Source organism: Neomonachus schauinslandi, chromosome 14, assembly GCF_002201575.2.
Source record: "Neomonachus schauinslandi chromosome 14, ASM220157v2, whole genome shotgun sequence".
Taxonomy (NCBI): domain Eukaryota; kingdom Metazoa; phylum Chordata; class Mammalia; order Carnivora; family Phocidae; genus Neomonachus; species Neomonachus schauinslandi.
In genome coordinates, this window is record NC_058416.1 from 37356686 (window position 1) to 37377362 (window position 20677).

Genomic DNA, 20677 nt, shown 5'->3' on the forward strand with positions numbered 1-20677 from the left:
GCATCACTAATTATGAAGGAAATGCAAATCAAAACCATGATGAGGAATCACCTCACACCTGTTAGAATGGATGGTATCAAGAAGATGAGAAGTAAGTGTTGGCGAGGATGTGGAGCAAAGGGAATCCTTGTCCACTATTGGTGAGAATGTAGATTAGTACAGCCACTCTGGAAAACAGTATGGAGTTTCCCCAAAACGTGAAAAATAGAACTACTCTATAATCCAGCGATTCTACTTCTGGGTTGTTTATGGGAAGAAAATGAAAACACTAACTGAATAAATATCAGCACCCTATATTCATAGCAGCATTGTTTACAATGGCTAAGACATGGAAGCAACCTATAATGTCCACAGACAGGTGACTGGATAAAGAAAACATGGTAGGGCACCTGGGTGGCTCAGTTGGTTAAGCGACTGCCTTCGGCTCAGGTCATGATCCCGGAGTCCCTGGATCGAGTCCCGCATTGGGCTCCCTGCTCGGCGGGGAGTCTGCTTCTCCCTCTGACCCTCCTCCCTCTCATGCTCTCTGTCTCTCATTCTGTCTCAAATAAATAAAAAATCTTAAAAAAAAAAAAAAAGAAAACATGGTATATTCTCCCCCCCAAAGTGGAATATTATTCAGCCATAAAAAAATCGAGATATATTGCCATTTGGGACAACGTGGATGGACCTTGAGGGCATTATACAAAGCAAAGTAAGTCAGACAGAGAAAGACAAATACCATATAATCTTACCTGTCTGTGGAATCTAAAAAAACCAACCAACCACAAATCCGAGATACAGAGAGCAGTGGGAGGTAGGTAAAATGTGTGAAGGGAGCCCAAAGGTACAAAGTTCCAGCTATAAAATAAACAAGTCCTGAGGATGTAATGTACAACATATTGACAATAGTAATATTGTATTGTACACTTGAAGTTGAGGGAGTAGACCTTAAAAGTTCTCATTTTCAAAAAGAAAAAAAAAACCAAATTGTAACTATGGTGATAGATACGAACTAGACTTATTGTGATCATATCCAATATATACAAATATCAAATCACTGTGTTGTACACCCAAAACTAGTACAATGTTATGTCAATTATATCTCAATTTTAAAAAAGAAAATATAGTATAAATTGTATATTTACTGTATTTTGTAAGGAGAAGTAGAAAGAAGTCATAGTTTGGATTAACAGACTCAAATTTGAATCCAGATGCTGGTCCTTAAAAGTTAGTAAACTTGGCAAATTACTTCTCTTAGCCTCAGCTTCATCCATAAAATGGGGTATACTAAGATTCACAAGGTAACACTTTGAGATATAAAGCTAGTTTTTGCTTTATCTACTGAGGCCATAATTGTTTACCCTTTTCCCTTCAGAGGTTTGCTCTATTTCTCCTCCCCTTGAATCTAGGCAGGCCCTGTGGCAGCTTTGAGGAATAGATTTTGAGCAATAGATTCTCTTGGCATTAAAATGATGCCAACTAGTTCCTAGCCTAGACTTTACAATGACTAGCAGGTTTTGCCTTGTCTCTTGGAAGCCAGCTGCCCTATAACAGGTTTAACTCTCCTCTGTCACCATGCTGTGGGAAGTACAAGCCATGTGGAGAGGCCCCAGAGGAAGAGATCATGGGGAGGAGGAGGGAAGGAGAAGGAGTGATAGGGAGGGGTGGTGAATGCACAGAATTCCAAGGCACGTGACTGAAGAAGCATCCTCTGGCCCCAGCCACCACAGCTCATGGTGACCCACTATGTGGATCAGGGATAAATTGCCTAGCCAAGACCTTCCTGAATTCCCAATCCACAAAACCTTGAGCTGTGACAAAATCGTTGTGTTAAGTTTATGAGTTTGGGCATCATCTGTTATGCAGTAATGTAGATAACACCAACGCTGGTTGGTGGTTCTCTATTGCTGTGTAAGGAATGACTTAGTGGGTTAAAACAACAGTCATTTTATTATCTTTTATTCTGCAAGCTGACTAGACACACTAGATGGTTGTCACTCATGACCTCTTGTGCATTTGTAATTAGAAGGATGGCTGACCACCGAAGTCATCTTAATGGCTTCCTCAGCCTCACGACTGGTGGTTGATATTGCCTTTTGGTTGGGACCTCAGCTGGGGCTCTGGTAGAACATCTACAAACACCTCTCCCCATGGCTTGGGCTCCCTCACAGCATGGTGGCTGGATTCCAAGCATGATCATCCCTAAAGAACAGGCAAAAGAGCATCGGGTTTCAGAATCTACTCTTGGAAGTCCCAAAGCATGACTTCTATCATACTTCGCTGGTCAAGGGAACCCAGATTCAAGAAGGGATATTGACTCCAACAGAATCATAAATGGGAAGAATGTCAATATCACACTATAAGAGAAACGTGGGGGGGGGGAGCTATTGTGGTAGCCATCTATGAAAAATACATTCTGCCACACTCACCCTGTTCTACCTCCTTAACTCCCCATGTCCTCCACACAGGGTTGTTAAAGAATTTAAGGGCGGGGGGGGCGGGGGGCGTGGGGAAACAGTGCTCAAGTACTGAGTTTCAAAATACACTTTAATGCCCATGGCATGGAGAAAAACCTGAAGAAAAATTTGTGAGCCTCAAAAGTCTGATTTTCAAGTATCAAAGGCTTAAGTTTCTCGAATGATTCAGAACTTAAAGTTCATGCTATAAATCACAAGACCACATTACTAGTTGGAGACTGTTGAGGTAGGAGGCTGGTGAGTGTCCCTGAGAAGGGATCCTGCCCTCTCTCCTATTCCCAGGCATGACTCAAGTCAATTTGGGGATTTGCAAGTAGAGGGAACCTGTCTTTTGCCTTGGGTCTGGAATCCTCAGGGAGGGGCAAAGCCACACAGAGCTTTCCAACCCACAACACAGGAACAAGAGGGGACAGATGTCAGTGAATGGCTTAGCAGGATACGGATTTTTCTGCAGAGGCCGAATATTTCTGGAGAGGGAGAACAGACCTGGCCCCAAGTGGTAGTGACGGAAACATCAGCAGAAAATAGACATCGTCTGCTGACCAAGCACGTTTCCCTGAGGGAAAGTTGCCGTGAGTGCAACTCAAAAAATCAGATCTCCATTCAGGTTTCCAGAAGCACCTTGTAAAAATGTGGTGTGGTGTCTAGTCATCACCGCACTCCCTCACTTACTGAATAAGCAGACCAGAGGCAGAAGCAGAAATTAGGCTGGCGCTCTTGCTTTGGATGATGCACAGTGCATTTAATGAGGAAGCTTCTCCTTTACTTGGCTCCCCACCCCTTGTCACCTCTCTTGCTTGAACTGGACCCAAATCCAGCACTCAGTTGTGACGCCTCAGCATCTTTGCCCCCCCCCCCCCCCCTCTCTCTGATTTGGTCACCATATCTGTTCATTTCAGTGAGACATGAACCATGAGACACACAGGTCCCTCTCTTTTCTTCTGCCACTCCTCACATCCCACTGCCCACCTACTACTTCATGCCTAGATTATGAGACTCTTGAGAGGTTTCCTCGCTTCCTTACCTACTTATTTCTCAAGGCTTCTGATCTATCACCCCAAGAGCTAGCTTTTGTCCCTTCTTTTTCAAAGGTCTTCACTGGTTTCCTCTCACTTTCAGGATAAACATTCAAAGTTTTACTTTGGATACTGAAGTGCCCCAATACAATCTAACTACCCTGAGAAACCTATCCCTCACCATATATAGGAAGTGTGGGATTTAATTTGGTTACCTCTTAACCTGGCATGCTAGTTCTGCCTCCTGGTATCAGCATGAGAAAAGACTTCCCTGTGTGTAATAAGCAGAGAAAAGCCTGTAAATATTTCTATTTTGAATCCTTCACATACGCTCTTGTAGAGATAGATTCTTCCCTCTGATTATTGCACTGGACTGCTAGACCTCTCAGCTACCGTTTGAAAATAACTTCAGCTTGCCTCACGATAAAGCGAGGAAGAGGATAGCAGCAACTCAGATCAAATGAATTATGATGTAAATGTAACAGTATCTGAGTTGTCCTCTCTTTCGAGTCCCTGTCCATCCAGAACATTCAGGACGAGGAGAAAAGCCAGGAACATTCATCTACCATCTCATCTTCACAACGGCACTGACTAATCAGATTACATCATGAAAGTCGGAATCCCTGTTTTCAGCAAATTAAAATATCGGCTTAAAAAATTCATAGGCAATTCTTGCTTGGAAGAAATAAGGAAGCATAGTGTTGCTATTTCCTACGTTCAAAGCTATGCAGAGGGGAAGCTCTGAGGCTGGGTGACAAGTCCAAGAAATGTTTCTCTGGCTGGTCACTTACATCGGGACACAACCTGTTGAGCAGCAGTCTCGCATTCTGCATGCAAAACACTCGACTCTGGGTAAAGTAAATCCTCCCACAAGTGGTCTCCTCCCACATTCACATTACTTGAGAAGAGTTCCTGAAGATTGGACAAAGCTCTGTGGAGCTGAGCCAATAAACTTCACAGCAGTTATGAAACAGATGCAAATCCACGCTTAGGTCATGCCTTGTGCAAATACTATATAAAGGACACATTCACGTCGAGAAAAGCAACGTGGCTTTGCTAATGCCGGTCAAGATGAGCAGCTTGATTTGGCTAAGATGACTGAAGAACCTCTTTTTGGGGGCGGCGGGGGGCGGTTGTTTCCTAATCAGGCAATTCTAGGATGTATAGTTAACCTGGACTACTTTCCAGATTTTATTTTCTCCAATCCCCCTCCCTCCAAGCAAAAAAATAATTTACTTCCCTCTTCTAAATCTATCGCTTTAGCCATTCACAACATGGAAGGCAAGAACCCAACCACAAACCAAAACAAAAACAATCTGACCTTTCAGAGCTTTTTCACACTGATTTTTACCTGGCAAAACACAATGCCCTCCAGCAAGGGAAGATGTTGCCATCCGAAATACTACATTTACTGAAAAGATCTTTTTCTGATTCCCCTTGAATATCAGTCAGGCAAATGTGAGAGCCAAGTTTTCTGTGTGATTTTACACATAATTATCCATCTCTGCAAAATGGGAAATGGAAGCTCAGTGAACTTTTGGATTCTGTTCCAGAGATCTTGAGAAATTTTATTAATCTCGAGATTGTTTCCATTACTAAAGAAAAGTCATACAGTTCTAGGAATTGAAGTAGATTTGTGTAAAATGTTTTGTTCTATTGCAGTTGGAAAAAGGTGGCATTTTAGTCGGAAGGCCTTCAGCAAATAATTGGAACAGATAATCCGTGAGTGAGGAAGGGTGTCAGGCTGTGAACGAGGAGGAGGAGGACCTGCAGAGTGCGTAGTTTACGAAAGGGTTTGGAAAAGAACTCTAGTCTTCCCAGCTTTGACTTAGGTGTTTAAAAAACTTGTCGTAAATAGGATAAAGTAAATAGGATCAAGCCCAGAAGTTGCTAAAATCCCAGCTCGGGGTAGCAGAGCAGGATTAGCAGCTCACTGAAAACTCAACTATTCAGAGCCCTGGAGTTTTGAGAGCTTCTAATGCAGTAAAACCTGGCCTCTTCCCCTCCAGCCACAAATCCAATCACTGCCAAGACAGGACGGAGCCCGTATCCACTGTTACCCTGAAGCATCCGATTCTTTGTTGATCTGAAGGTTTTGACCAAACAAGTGCTATTTGGCTTATTCTTTCCTGTGGTCCACTGTGGTTGTGTGATGTATTTGACACTTATGATTAAATGAAAAAAAATCTGGGTTATCCCATTATGACAAATAGTTGACCGTATGACAAGTATCACTTAATAATATGGCCACATTTTCATTTCTTGGCCAGCCTAGAGAAATACTACTACTGGATAAGGAACAGCAAAGCATCAGGAAGTGTAACAAGTATATTATCCTGGGTGTCATTTTGTCCATAGCTTCAGTTCAGATTACTCTCATCAAGGAGTCTGAAAATATTATACATCTTTGCTTTATTCCCTTAAAACAAAAACAAAAACAAAAAACCCCATCCTGTTCAATTATCTACCAACCATCAAATCCTACCCATTCTTCTCCAATTGCCTTTCAATTTTTCTTTGTTTCCGTAATCATGTCACCTGAGCTACAGGCAAATGTGAAAACTTCCAAGAGTCCATCTGTGCTGTCCTTTCAATCCTCTTAACATAGGGGACTATTTGTAATTTGTGGAATATGCAGAAGAATTGGAGGACACACAGAATGCCTAGTATTAAAAGCAAACATCTCTTACTACTTTCCCTTACCCCTAGTCCCATTTTAAGTAATGAATCTTTTTGAACTACTGTTTTTAATTCTTCTGGGGTTACAACTGTAGTTCTAAAAATTCAGGTATGTTCTATTCTTAATGTATCAACACAGCATTTTCTACTATGAAAGAAATTCAACACTTCTAATGCTTCTTGCCTCTTTCAATTATTGGTAATATTTTGAATTATTCCAGTGGTTACCATTACGACTTTAAGCTACATTCTTAAAATCCTATTTCTTGACTCATTCCAAAGAGCATGACCTATCGACTCTCCATTTTAGGTCTCTTTGCGAACTTTTCTGCTTTTAATTTGCGTGATTCTACCATTAGGTCTCCTTTATCCTTAATATTTACATTATGTTCTATGACTGTATTTAAGGCTTCCTTGTTTTGACTATAGATTGCTCCTAAACTTGAAGTCTAGTAAATGGCACTTATGATTAGGTCATTTCTTCTTCTTTCCCAAAATCAAGTGGTGTCACCTTTCATAGAGAAAGAAATATAATCTCATTACATCTTGCAATCAGAAGAATATTCTTTCAAAACCATCGAGGTCAAATGGATTATCTTTCCACAGGCCATTAATTGTTCAAAAGCATGCCTCATTTTAAGATTAAAGTTGAATCTTACTTTATGTATTTGACCTATCTGTATCTACATAGTTTTCCTAGAGATTTTAGCTATTTTTTCTGAGAGAAAAAACCTATTACTATCATTGTATGATAAAGAACACTCAGATTTGAACTCTAAATTTATAGTAGAATCTGACTTTTTTCTGCAAAACCTTCCTCATGGAACCCACTAATTTAGGCCAGTTGCTTTGCTGTTATTGCTGGGCATCTTGGTGTTTCTTATATCTGGACTCCTTTAGTAGTTCCATAGTTTTTGGCTGTTATATTAACATTTATCTTTTTCCTCTCCTCTTTTCCTAGACTGTATCTTCAAGTTGTTTGAGAAGAGGGGTAACGTTTTCAAGGCTTCAGGTCAGAAAATGTCTACTTGCTCTCATACTTTATTGATAGTTGGGCTGTGTACAGAATTATAGTTCCAAAATCCATTCCCTCCAAGCTTTGAAAGCCTGGTTCTATGGTCTCCCAGCTTCCAACACTATGTACCAAAGTTTATACCATTCAGGTGATCACTCACTCGTGTTGGTAATCTTCTCATTGTCTAACTTTCCACCCCAGAAGCTCTAAGATGTTCTGTCTGCTGAAATTTCACTGAGATGGGTAAAGGGTTGGCCTCTTTTAATCTGAATTTTTAGGCCTTTCTTTCCAATCTGTTTTTTCCTTTAAAGACTCCAAACTATGTTGGAACTTCTAGATCATCCTTTCAGATCTCTCAATATTTTTCACTTTTTTTTTTTTTTTTTTTTTTTTTTTTTTTTTTTGGAATTTTGTGTCAACATTCAAAGTTTTTCCCTTTTTTTTTATTTTGCAAAAACTCTTTTTTTTTAATCTCATCTTATCCATAGCAACTTTTTTTTTAAGCAAATGGGTAGTGGAGTTTGATGAATGCAATACTTTTCATTCAAAGGATAAATTTTTTGTTTTCTTCTATTCTTAGAATTATTTCATCTGGATTACAATAATTCTTTGAATTATTTCAACTGTTCTTTTCCCATATTTTTGTCTTAAAATTTTTTTTTAGTTAGCAATATAATCCTATCTCCTTTCCATGTTCTAGAAGTTTGTCAATTTCTGATCCTTACTGCTGTTTCCAGAATTGCCATAATTTTTTTTCTTTTTAAATTATTTCAATTGATGATCTGGAGAGAAGGGAAGCAAAACTAGGTTTTTGGACTACCATCTTAGAATTCAATGTTTCTAGGAACACCTGGGTGGCTCAGTCGGTGAAGCATCTACCTTGGCTTGGGTCATGATCCCAGGGTCCTGGGATTGAGTTCCACATCGGGCTCCCTGCTCAACTGGGAGCCTGCTTCTCCCTCTGCCTGCCACTTTCCCTACCTCCCAGCCTCTCTCTTTCACGCTCTCTCTGACAAATAAAATCTTTAAAAAAGAATTCAATGTTTCTAGATTATTTGCATTGTGTACAGTATTTCCCACTATCTAAAATACAAAGTTTAAATACAAAGCTCAGACAACTTATCTGCTTTTGGGACTCAGAACTATTTGATCCTAGTTTATCTTTCTCTCTTAATCCTCCAGTAATCACGTTAAAGAATCCGTCATCCCCTCCTATCCTCCTTGAAATGGTTTATGGTGTTCCTTATACCTTATGACTGGTAACTGGGATGGCCTTTTTCCTCCTCCTTAATCCATATTTTACAAAAGTAGGCTCAGCTCAAAGTCCACCTCTTCTGAAGCTTTTATAACAATCCCAGGATAGCCAAAATTCTGTAATATTTAAAACCATTTATTGAGTTCCATCCAAGTGAATTGTTCTTTGTGTCAGCAATATCACTTTTTTCGACCAGAATTCTCTACCATTTTTACCCTGAAATCCAAAATAACTTTACTTAAGTGGAATTACATTGAAAAGCAAATGCTTCATGTTTCGGTATCTTCCCATACAATAAAATATTGAAGTTTTGATGAGATGCAGCTTTGGGCAGAAGACACGAATAGACATTTTACCAAAGAGGACATACAGATGGCTAACAGACACACGAAAAGATGCTCAACATCACTGATCATCAGGGAAATGCAAATCAAAACTACAATGAGATATCACCTCACACCTGTCAGAATGGCTGAAATCAACAACACGAAGAACAGATGTTGGCAAGAATGTGGAGAAAGGGGAACCTTCTTTCACTGCTGGTGGGAATGCAAGCTGGTGTAGCTACTCTGGAAAACAGGATGGAAGTTCCTCAAAAAGTTAAAAATTACCCTATGATCCAGCAATTGCACTACTAGGTACTTACCCAAAGAATACAAAAATACTGAAGGGATACATGCACCTCGATGTTTATAGCAGCATTATCTACAATAGCCAAATTATGAAAAGAGCGCAATGTCCACTGACTGATGGATAAAGATGATGTGATATATACACAATGGAATATTACCCAGCCATAAAAATGAAATCTTGCCATTTGCAACGACATGGATGGAGCTAGAAAGTATTATGTGGAACAAAATAAATCAAATACCATATGATTTCACTCATACTTGGAATTTAAAGAACAAAACAAACGATTATGGGGGTGGGGGGGAGAAGCAAACCAAGAAACAGACTCTTAATTATAGAGAACTGAAGGTTACCAGAAGTGAGGAGGGGTTGGAGGATGGACAAAATAGGTGATGGGGATTAAGGAGGGTACTTGTTGTGATGAGCACCGGGTGTACATCAGAAACTAATATTACACTGTGTTAACTGGAATTTAAATAATTTAAAGAAACAAACAAAAGAAACAAATTTAATGGTGTGCCTGAGTTAGGCAATTTCTTAAATTCTGTTTTGAGCAGGAGGCAAGAGTGATAAGATATTCTTATTTCAAGACACTTTTCTAAAAGAATGGTTTTCCTGGTTAGGGGCAATAACATCCTTACACAACATTCCAAGCACTCAATTCTTATTTTTTGCAAAGTTTTTCTCTAAGGCGGGCACTGGAAAAGGGTGTGAATGGTTCAGTCCAGCTTGTAAGCCAAAGCAATGTGTGAGTGGCATTACCTCACACAAGTCTGAAATGTAGCACTCCGCAAGAGCAAAAATAAAGTTGGAAGCACAAGAATCTCATGAGAGAAACTCTATCAAGTAGATATTATGTAGCCTAGTCATTGCCTTGAAAAATCATAACAGAACACATCAGCATTTTGAATCATCATGGTCCAGTAGAGGACTAACACCATTTTGCAAAGCAAGAGTATGAAGTATTGGAAAATAAAAAATCCTCATAACCAAGAATTTAGTTCTCTAGGGAGGCACTGAGACTTATCTTGACCTTTACTGTTCATGTTCCCTAACGTAGTTTGATGTTAACCTGATAATCTGTGATGCATTTGAATTGCTTTTTGAAGAATGAAACAGGACTAACTTTAGAACAGAGGCAAGGGCGCCTGGGTGGCTCAGTTGGTTAAGCGACTGCCTTCGGCTCAGGTCATGATCCTGGAGTCCCTGGATCGAGTCCCACATCGGGCTTCCTGCTCGGCAGGGAGCCTGCTTCTCCCTCTGACCCTCCCCCCTCTCATGTGCTCTCTCTCTCTCTCTCATTCTCTCGGTCTCAAATAAATAAAATCTTTAAAAAAAAAAAAAAGAACAGAGGCAAACACGTCAGTGCATGCATCTTAAGCAGAATGATATCTGAGGTAAGCAAGGCTGAAAATCTGTCATCCACAGTACAAGCCGCTGAGCAACCTCATGTCAAGGCGGTTTTATAGATTATGCAGAATTCAAGAAGCATAAATTAAGTGCCTAATCTGGGAGGGGAATGATAATTAAAATAGAATGTATCATCTACTTTTCTTTAGAATATCATGTTTTAGAAAAATTACATGTGAAAAAACTTAAAATCCAAGGTAATACCCACTCTGGGATTCTACAGTATAGTAATTATTCTCAGGGAATGTGGGAACACACAGGTATGAGACTTCCAGTCAGGGGTATTTAACCAGTTAAGATCTGTAAGTTTAAAACCTACCAAACTTCGCTTTGAAACAGACTCCGTAAGTCAAACAATAGCAGGTTGGAATAATAATAGGATGTCAATTTTATAGAATGTCCTAGAGACCTTAACACTATAATCATGAATATGTGTGGCAGCATGGAAAACTTGTGACACAAAATGACATGAAAAAGCAGTACACTGATGTATGCACAAGGTATTGTTCCAACTATGTGAAATTATATGAATGAGGACTAGAAGGAAAAGAAAAATAAATTGCTAGGGTAGACTTATAGGTGATTTGCTTTTCATGATTTCTACTATTATTTTAAATAACGGAAAATTTGGAAATACTACAGAAGTAGAACATCAGAGGTTAAGACATTTGAGAAGAAAGGCAGGCAGCACCAGAACTCTGGGAGATGTTAGATTCATCTACCATACTTCTCACGAGATACATCAGAAGTATACATAATTACCAAGTAGTTTGACTTTCGCCTAGATGGTAACTAAGATGATGGTAGAGCTCTGTTTCTTGAGTCATTTTATTTATTTTTTTTTAAAGATTTTATTTATTTATCTGAGAGAGAGAGAATGAGAGAGAGCACATGAGAGGGGGGAGGGTCAGAGGGAGAAGCAGACTCCCCGCCGAGCAGGGAGCCCGATGCGGGACTCGATCCAGGGACTCCAGGATCATGACCTGAGCCGAAGGCAGTCGCTTAACCAACTGAGCCACCCAGGCGCCCCTTGAGTCATTTTAATTCAAATGATCAATTGCACATCTTCCATGGCACTAGTAATTGTATTTCCACGAAGGGGTAACCTATGATCAACATAACTGAAACGGTGGGAGGCTGAGGAGGGCAGGCAAGCAGGCAGAGGAGGAATACAGGTACAACTTCTGAGATAATCAGAATTAAACAGATGCACAGAGAATCTGTCTTTTGCCTCCTATAACCTCTATTTCACCTCCAATCCTACCCTGAAGGTTTTCTGCTTCTCTGGTAGTTCCCAACACTGGTATCTAGCTGGAGTACTGCTTGTGGAAATAGCTTTGGATTCAAACCTGCTTGGGTACTAATCTTGCTACTACTTACTAGCTAGGGGCCCTGAACAAGTTTGTGAGCTCTCAAACGCATTTATGACAAGCATAAACAAATTTCACAGAGGACATATAAAGACAAACCAATTTCCCGTAAGACATCCTATGTGAAGTTGCTCTTAGAGTACTTATGCTCTGTAGTCAGGAAGGAAAGTTTGTTCTCTCCCCATCTTTTTCTTGTCTGTCGACAGGACTCTGGTATTCGGGTGTTAGACTGTTTCGGTAAACTGAAGGTGAATCCTCCTTGGCTGTAGGTGGCTTTCAGATCTTACTCCCCCCCCCCCCCCATACTCACCCTCACACAGACCAGAATCCCTAGGCTGCAGCCAACTTGATGGCAGAATGAGGCCAGGCCAGACTTGTTTGGACATCAAAGACCAGAGGAGTTTCCTGGGTTGGCTCTATTTGTAAGCTGTGTTTAAAATTTCAGTTCTATCTAATCTGGCTTCTAGAGCTGGCTGCCCAATACAGTAGCCACTGACCACATGTGGCTGTTCACATTAAGATTAAAGACTTAAAGTGCAGAGGAACCATTCATAGTCCCATTTCAAACGCTCAGTGGGTACATGGCTAATGGCTATCAAATTAGTTGGCATAGATATAGAACATTATCACTGCAGGACACTTAGAAATCTGCTCTAAAGTTCTGAGGGTATCAGTGGGAATAAGAAGTATCCTAGGCTTGGTGCCCATCATATTCATTATTTTTCATCTCTCAGACTGGAAAAACAAACTCCCATGGTGACGGGGGTAGAAGAAACACTTGATTAGGGGCCTCAACATACACAAGCATTCCAGGCACTGGCCTAGGGGACATCAATAGCATTCTTTTCCACATACCACAGCCCACTTGTAAAGTGATAAGGTAGGTCAACCTCAGAGTAAACTTAGTGACATTTTGCTAGCAAAATGAGTAGTAGTTAACCAAATTCTGGCACTCTATGCAAAAAGGCTGAAATCTCTCTAGATCCATCCATATTGTTGCAAAGAGAATTGCTGAATCACTATATTGTACACCTGAAACTAATCTAACACTGTATGGTTAACTATACTAGGATTTAAAAAAAAAAAAAGCAGAAATCTCCTATTGATACACAGCATTGAAGGTTTGTTAAGCAACTGGCAGTTTTATTTCTATGCAACAGAGTAATTGGCAATCCAAGTTTGTGAATGGAAGGAGAGAAGACACCAAACTACTCAAACTGTTCAGTTTCCCTTTGAATTCAACCAATCAATCGTTCATTAAGGCTGGTCCCTAATAATCTACTTTGTCGACAGGGGGCCCTCACGAGTTACCATCCTCGCAGTAATCGCAAACAAGTCCTAAACCAAACATTTGCAGCCACTCATTTGGCACCTACAACCTTTCCAACAAAGTATTAGCCCATTTTAAATGTATTGGCCTCGTGATCAATTTTCAGGTTTCTCCCCAAAAGGAGCTCTTTAGGAAGTTTTCATCTGCTCAGGTGCATGTGCCTCATTTGGACTGCTTGCTGAGCCATGCTGGGGGACAAGGGGCTCTACCTAGAAGATCAGCGCAACTATAGATCCAGCCTCCTCCCCGCCCCCCCCAACCCAAGTGGGTGTCAGTGCTTCCAGATCATCCCTCTGCTTCCCTAGTCAGCACTCGGTCATTCTTCATACATCAGACATTTTAATACTCTTTGTTTCTTTAGATCTCTGACCCTTCCACCTTCCCCTCCCTCAGCAGATGGTCTTGCCTCTGACTTCAGAGGGTATTGAAGCCATTAGACAAGAATTTAAGTTTCCTGCCCCCAAACCTATACATTTGCCTACAAGGTAGCCATCTTACTCCTCCTTGCTTGCTGCCACAAGGAGGTGGATCCTGGCCAGTTGCCTCCTGCCTTTTTGAAGCCTTGCTCTGTCACTTTCTAGCAGACCTTTCATGCCCCTTCGCTTGACTCCTTCCCCAGCGTCATTGAACTGTGCAAGTCCTTCTTCCCCACAGGTTCCTCTTTCTCTCCTCTTCTCTATGGTCAAATATCTTAAGGCTTAACTAAACCTACCCTCTCCACTTGCCCTGGACTCCAGTTTGGATTCCAGTTTGACCAGGCCATTGAAATTAGCTTCACCAAGATCACCAACTACCTCTTCATTGCTGAAAATCAATAGGCACTTTTTAGTCATCATCTTACTTAACCTTTGCTGAGCATTTAGACTTATCAACCCTTTGCTCATTCTTGAAACGCTCTTTTGCTTAGGCTTCCATGACAGCGTACGCAAGTGGTCTTTCTCCTGTGTATCTGGCTAATCATGAGTCTCTCTCATTGTAGTAAAGACACAGAACATACACTTTACCATTTCCACCATTTAAACGTACAGTTCAGTGGTACTAACATTGACATTGCTGTACAACCAGCATCAGCATCCATCTCCAGAATGGTTTTCATCTTACAAAACTAAAACTCTATATCCACTGAGAACTCACCAGATCTCCCTCTCCCCAGCCCCTGCAAACCACCATCCTACTTTCTCCTTTCATGAATTTTATTCTGGGTACCTCATAAGCGGAACCATACAGTATTGCTTTCTGTGACTGACCTTTCCTTTAACATGAGGTCTTCAAGTTTCATCCATGTTGTAGCATGTACCTGAATTTTCGTTAAGGCATAAGAATATTTCATTGTATGTACACACCATGTTTTGCTTATCCCTTCATCTGTTGATGGGCACTTGGGTTGCTTCTACCTTTTGGCTCTTGTCAATATCGCTGCTATGAAAATGGGTGTATTCTTTTCCTTAATCCACCTCTTAAATATTGGTGATCTTTAAGGTTCTACTCTAGTCGGGCAATTTTAGCTATACTCGCGGCTAATTGCTTACATGTTAGTGACTCCCAAGGCTGTATTGGTGGCTTATTTTCTCTTTTGGGGTTCAGATCCCAAATCCCCACATCCATCCTTTTAGGGATCACAGGCACCCTAAACTCAACACATTCAATACGACGCTTTGGGTTCTTGCCATGTTCTTGCAATGTTCTGTTACCCTGGATTTCCTACCTCAGCAAGCAATACCATCAACCCCCCCACCTACACCAGGCATGTGGGCATCCTCCTCCGGCAACCACAACACTGCCACTCAACCTCCAGGGAGCCCACTCAATTCCATGGCCCCCAGGTGACTATTTCTCACTGTGGCATCCCAGATGGGGGTCCCTGAGGGTCCGTCTGTGCTCCTGCCAAGACCCCTCTTCATTCGTCTCCTCTACACAAAACAGCCACGCCTCCCTCTGTATTCCCTAGAGCTTACCTTATTTTTCTTCTCAGCACTGCAGTGGTGCTTACCACATAGCCAGCACTCCATGCACACGGCCAGTGAGTTAACCCCTGACCTCTCCCTTACCCAGTCCTGTCCGTCTCACCTTCCAACTGGTGTTCAAGTCCACCCACCTCCCTACCCCAGCTGTCACCCACCTCAGCCAGACGCTCAGCGTCTTTCACTTTCGCTTCTCTTCTCATCCCCTCCCCACCACTGCCCACACAGCCGCCAGGAGAACCATTTTAAGCCACGAAACTGGAGGTTTCACTTCTCCACGTACAGCACTCCAACCAGCACTTTCAGACTACGACCCAAAGGCCTTCACTGGCCTGCCAAGGCCCTTCCTCCTCGGTCTCTCCAGTCCTGTCTTTCATGCCTCCCTGGATGCTGCAGCTCATTACTGAGTCGCTTCCAATTTAGCCAATATGCTAGATGCTTCTCTTATTTCCTTTCCAGGTCTTTGATGAAGCTGCTACTCTTTCCGCATCAACTACCCTCCCTTTTCTCCAGTCCCCTTCTCCACATCTGTTGGCTCCTCCTTTTCCTTCAGGTCTTAGAGGAGAGGTCCCCGCCTCTCGGAAGCCTCGTCTGACCTCCCTGAACCTGTCGTGGCTTTGCTCTAGCTGCTAGGGGCTTCCGTGGTATTCTGTACTTCTCCCACCATGGTGCTCAGCCAGGACTGCCCATCCCGTGAGTGTTCGCTACAGTGCACCCTAGCTCCATCAGGGTGGACAGCCCGACTTTCTTGCCCAAAAGGTACCGTCTGCCCCTTGCACAGTGTTGGGGCCATGGTCGAGGCTTAACATTTAATACAGGGTTTTTAAAAGTTGGCCCAAGGGCGCCTGGGTGGCTCAGTTGGTTAAGCGACTGCCTTCGGCTCAGGTCATGATCCTGGAGTCCCTGGATCGAGTCCCGCATCGGGCTCCCTGCTCGGCAGGGAGCCTGCTTCTGCCTCTGACCCTCCCCCCTCTCATGTGCTCTCTCTCTCTCATTCTCTCTGTCTCAAATAAATAAATAAAATCTTTATAAAAAAAAAAAAAAAAAAAAAAGTTGGCCCAAGACATTTCAAACATCCAGAGAAGTAGAAAAAACCTGTAAAAGAGCATAACATACACTCATACTCACCAGCTAGATTTTTAAATTGTTAATATTTAGCTATATTTTCTTCATTGAACCATCTCTGTATTTGACATATTTTCGAGTAAATACCAGAAAATTCCTAAGTCTTACCAACACATCCATAGACCATATGAAATAAGCTCCTGAAGGATAAAGACCCATGAACAAAAACCTCTAAAATGCTACTTAAGCATTGTTAAGTGAAATTCAGAAATGAGAATATTAGGTTCTATACCAGATACTTTTATAAATGTATTCTCATTCCATCATTTAATTCCCAGGAGTTTTACAGAGTAACCTCCTTAACAAAAGGAACCCTGTAAAGAACCTGTAGCTCTAGGAGAGAAGGAGAAAGAAAAACACTTGCTGAGTGCCCATGATGTAGCCAACACTTACGCTAGCTACCTCCAGTTATTCTTACAACAAACTCAACACGTAAAAACTTAGCGTGGCCAAGTTATTTGCCCAGATCCCAAAGGAGGAAAATGGCAGATGTAGGAATTTGTTTCCCATTTCCCTCTCTTTCTACTACTAATCTATTCATTACTATTGAACTTTTTAATTTAAAAATTAAAATTTGAAGTTTGTGGTGGTGTGAGCTGGGTAAAAATACGTGTTGCTTCTACATGCACACACACACAAATGTGTAGGTTAAATTCTCTTTTTAGTTCTTATTACAGGGCAAATTACAGCAGTGAGCACAGACCAAGCAGGAAGCGAGTCCGAGGCCAGGGTCTGGTGCCATGGCTTATTTACCAAACAGCCGGCGGTTGGCTCATCTCTAGCAACTGGTTGCAACTCTCCTCACCCAACAATGTTCATCTTTATAATGGGTCAGTTGTATTAGATTGAGGTTCCTTCCAGCTATTTGAAAAACATACAAATGAAACCCTATAATTCTTGGTGATTTGCTTCAGTCATCAGGGGTTCAGGGCTAGGATGTAAGTCTTACTGATTCCAGGCCTAGCTCTGTACCTGCTCAATGAATATATCATTTGGGGCGGGGGGTGGGGGGGCTGTAAATATAGGCCAATTTTAATTGGAATGTTGGTCAGCCAACTAGAATAACCTTCAAACTTATAGAAACAGATCTCCCACAGATTCTGACAGGACAACTAATGAGCAAGACTGTATCAAAAGAAGAGCCATGAAAAAGCTCCCTCTTCAAAAGATGACCCTGGCTTCATCCCTACCCCCATGTATCCTCTGCTAGACAAGCTATCCTAACTTAGCAGACTTTTTTTGTTTTTAAAGCAGTCAATTCCATTAGATGCTAAGTTTTTTTTTTTTTTAAGATTTTTTATTTTTTATTAGAGAGAGAGAGAGTACAAGCAGGGGGAGTGGCAGGTAGAGGGAGAGGGAGAAGCAGACTCCCCCACTCAAAAGGGACCCCGACATGGGGCTCAATCTCAGGACCCTAGAATCATGACCCGGGCCGAAGGCAGATGCTTAACCGACTGAGCCACCCAGGCGCCCCTAGATGCTAAGCTTTAAGAGCTCTGTCTTGTTTGCCTTTAAAACCCTAGCTTTTAGCATAGCACCCGGTACAGAGTTAACTATCAATACATGTTTATGGAATGAACGGCAAATCTCACCACCTTCATGTTCCAATCCAACTCACCTCCAAGGTTCAGCCCAGATGCCATCTCTAACCGCTGCCCCCCAACCCCCTCCCAGACCCCCAATGCATTTTTCTGTTTCTCTCCTATGGTGTATCTCATTTTGTATACAGTTATAGATATTATATATACCTATGTTAGCTTCCCAGTAAGGTCAAACTCAGAAGCTATCCTCTGGCTCAGCATGGAAACCCTACAATACATAGTCCAGAGCAGGCACGCACTCAGGTTTGTGGAAAAACCTACCCTTTATATATACACACACACACACACACCCCAAAGCAATTAGCACAGTTCTTTACATGTAAGAGATACTCAGTAATTATTATTGAATTAAATGCTATTTCTGATTAAGTTGTGGTGAGGCTAGTCCTCTCAAATTGCAAATGTTTGTGAAAGACTCCAAACCATTTGGGAAGAAATATGGTAAACTAGATTAAAAGTTGTAAGAATGGTCATATCTTTGAATAATCCACTTCTGGGATTTTGTACTAAGGAAATAGACAAAAAAAAAAAAAAAACACAAATTAGACTGAACCAAAGCAACAACAACAAAACTGGAGGATACTATGACACACTGATATAACATAATACTTTTCTACTCTAACAATAATTCTGAAGATTCCTGAAAGAGGTTTGCGACTAATGCTAAGTAAAACACAAAGTTCACATCCAGTAGAGAAAAATGGGAATACTTGTGAGAAAAGCAAATATACAAAAAACCAAACAGTTATTTTGTTTTTTTCTTTCTTTTTTTTTTTTCTTTAAAGATTTTATTTATTTATTCATGAGAGACAGAGAGAGAGAGAAGCAGAGGGAGAAACAGGCTCCCAAGGAGCAGGGAGCCCGATGCGGGACCCGATCCCAGGACCCCGGGATCATGACCTGAGCCGAAGGCAGACGCTCAACCATCTGAGCCACCCAGGCGCCCCCAAACAGTTATTTTGGGATGGCGTTATGCGTCATTTTTTTTTTCCTTTCCAAACTTTCCTTTAAATGTACCATTTTTATAATAAAAATTTGCTACTCTCAACGTTCAACTTTCCTTATGTGGCTGTATTTTCCATAGACAGTTACTTAGTGAGGACCAAAGCATAAAATTGTCTACTACATAGCTATTGCTTCAGGATTTAACTTTAGGATTCAAGCGATCTCTCAAAAGGAAGGCTGTTCTAGGTCATGAGGTATAAGGTAAGGGCATGGTGTGCAGAGTGCAGAAACCAATCTGGATACGAAGCAAGCAGCTAGACTCAGTCAAGGATGCTCAGGAGCCACACAACTGAGATTAGTCACTCAAGCAACTATCAACCATCTCAGAAACTGGTATTAAGTAAGGAGGCTACAACCTAGAAGGGATAGGGAGACAAAGGAGAGGATTTAAGGAATGGCTGTCTCTTGGTAAGGGGATAGGAAATGGTGGAGAACTGGCTCACGAGGGTCTGTAAACTATGGCCTGCCAGCCAAATGCTACCTACTGCCCGTTTCTGTAAATAAAGCTTCATTGGAACACAGCCAAGCCCATTCATTTATGTATTGTTTATGGTGACTGTCACACTACAGTGAGATGAATAGTCGTGACGGACACTGTATGGCCTGCAAAGTGGAAAATATTTATGACGTGGCTCTTTACAGAAAAGGGAGCATTTGTCCTGCAGTCCTAGATATAAGGAGGTTTATAAACAGACACCCTATTTAGGTGTTGGGCCACCTTTTTCTATTACTTTTTCTGCTAACGCACCGGCCTAGAACGTAGGCAACCCTAGAATTTATCATCCAAATGGAGATACTTTTGAGGGTGAAAGGGGGTACTAATGAGACTATATTCCAAGACCATGGAAGTAAACCAGGACCATCCCAGACACGTGGGTCCCCCACCAGAAGGGCTAGTAGCACAAGAGCAGGTTTCAAAGGGCGCTCAAGGTCAGCTTTTAGGTGTATGAAGCAAGCTTGGGGGCCTCTCTTTGGTGCTTTCTATTTTAATTGCCCTTAGATGCCTTTCTGCATCCCTCTGTCCCAGCTCTGGTCCTCGAAAAGTCTGGCTGTTTGGACACCACTCAGGGGTCAGGCTCTCCCCTTTCATTAGAGCAAAAGGAGAGAAGTTTCTCATCCCATTTAAATAACTTATTCCAAATCAGTACAAGTATTTTATACCTGCAAATTTCACTTGGTTTAATATCAAGACAACTCCTTAAAATGCTTTTTTTTTTTTTTTTTTTAGAATTTTAGCTTTCTCCTCTCAATTTAAAAATGACCATTAATCATTGTATTTATCACCATGAAATCCAAACCAAATATAGTATATTATCCATTGATTTGAGCTTTTAATATGGACACTGTGAAGAATTAAGAATGACGTTTCTAATTTTATCATTCCAGAATGAAAAACAAAAGAAAATACCAGATATACTCCCTAACATACTTTTTTTTTTTTTTTTGTAAAAACTTTCGATGTTGTGGGGAAAGAAGTAAAACTAAAGATGTTTAGAATACCTTTGGTGAAGTCTAGGACGTTTTACATTGAGACTTCTCTGAACAATAGTAGCTCTCAGCTTTGAAACCTTGGTGGATGGCTTTCCAAATATTGCCATCTGGTGGAATTTCAGTTAATTGTTCCTTTGTTCTAGGGAGCTACTGGAGGTGAATAAACCTTGAAGGCATTAGAGAGAAAGAGACTCAGAATACCAGTGGGAAATAAGTGAAGGTCAAAGGATTGTGTCACAAACACAAACCCCAAACGGGGCGGGGCGGGGGGGGGGCAGGGAGGGGCTTCTGAGTTTTTGTCTCCTTCCCAAATATGCTCCACCCTCT

General features: G+C 41.4%; 1 protein-coding gene across 2 annotated transcripts in view; it reads right to left on the bottom strand.

The window, feature by feature from the left end:
- The window catches only part of MAPRE2 (microtubule associated protein RP/EB family member 2), a 155122-nt gene that overhangs the window by 108695 nt on the left and 25750 nt on the right, over positions 1-20677 (bottom strand). The window lies entirely within an intron of this gene.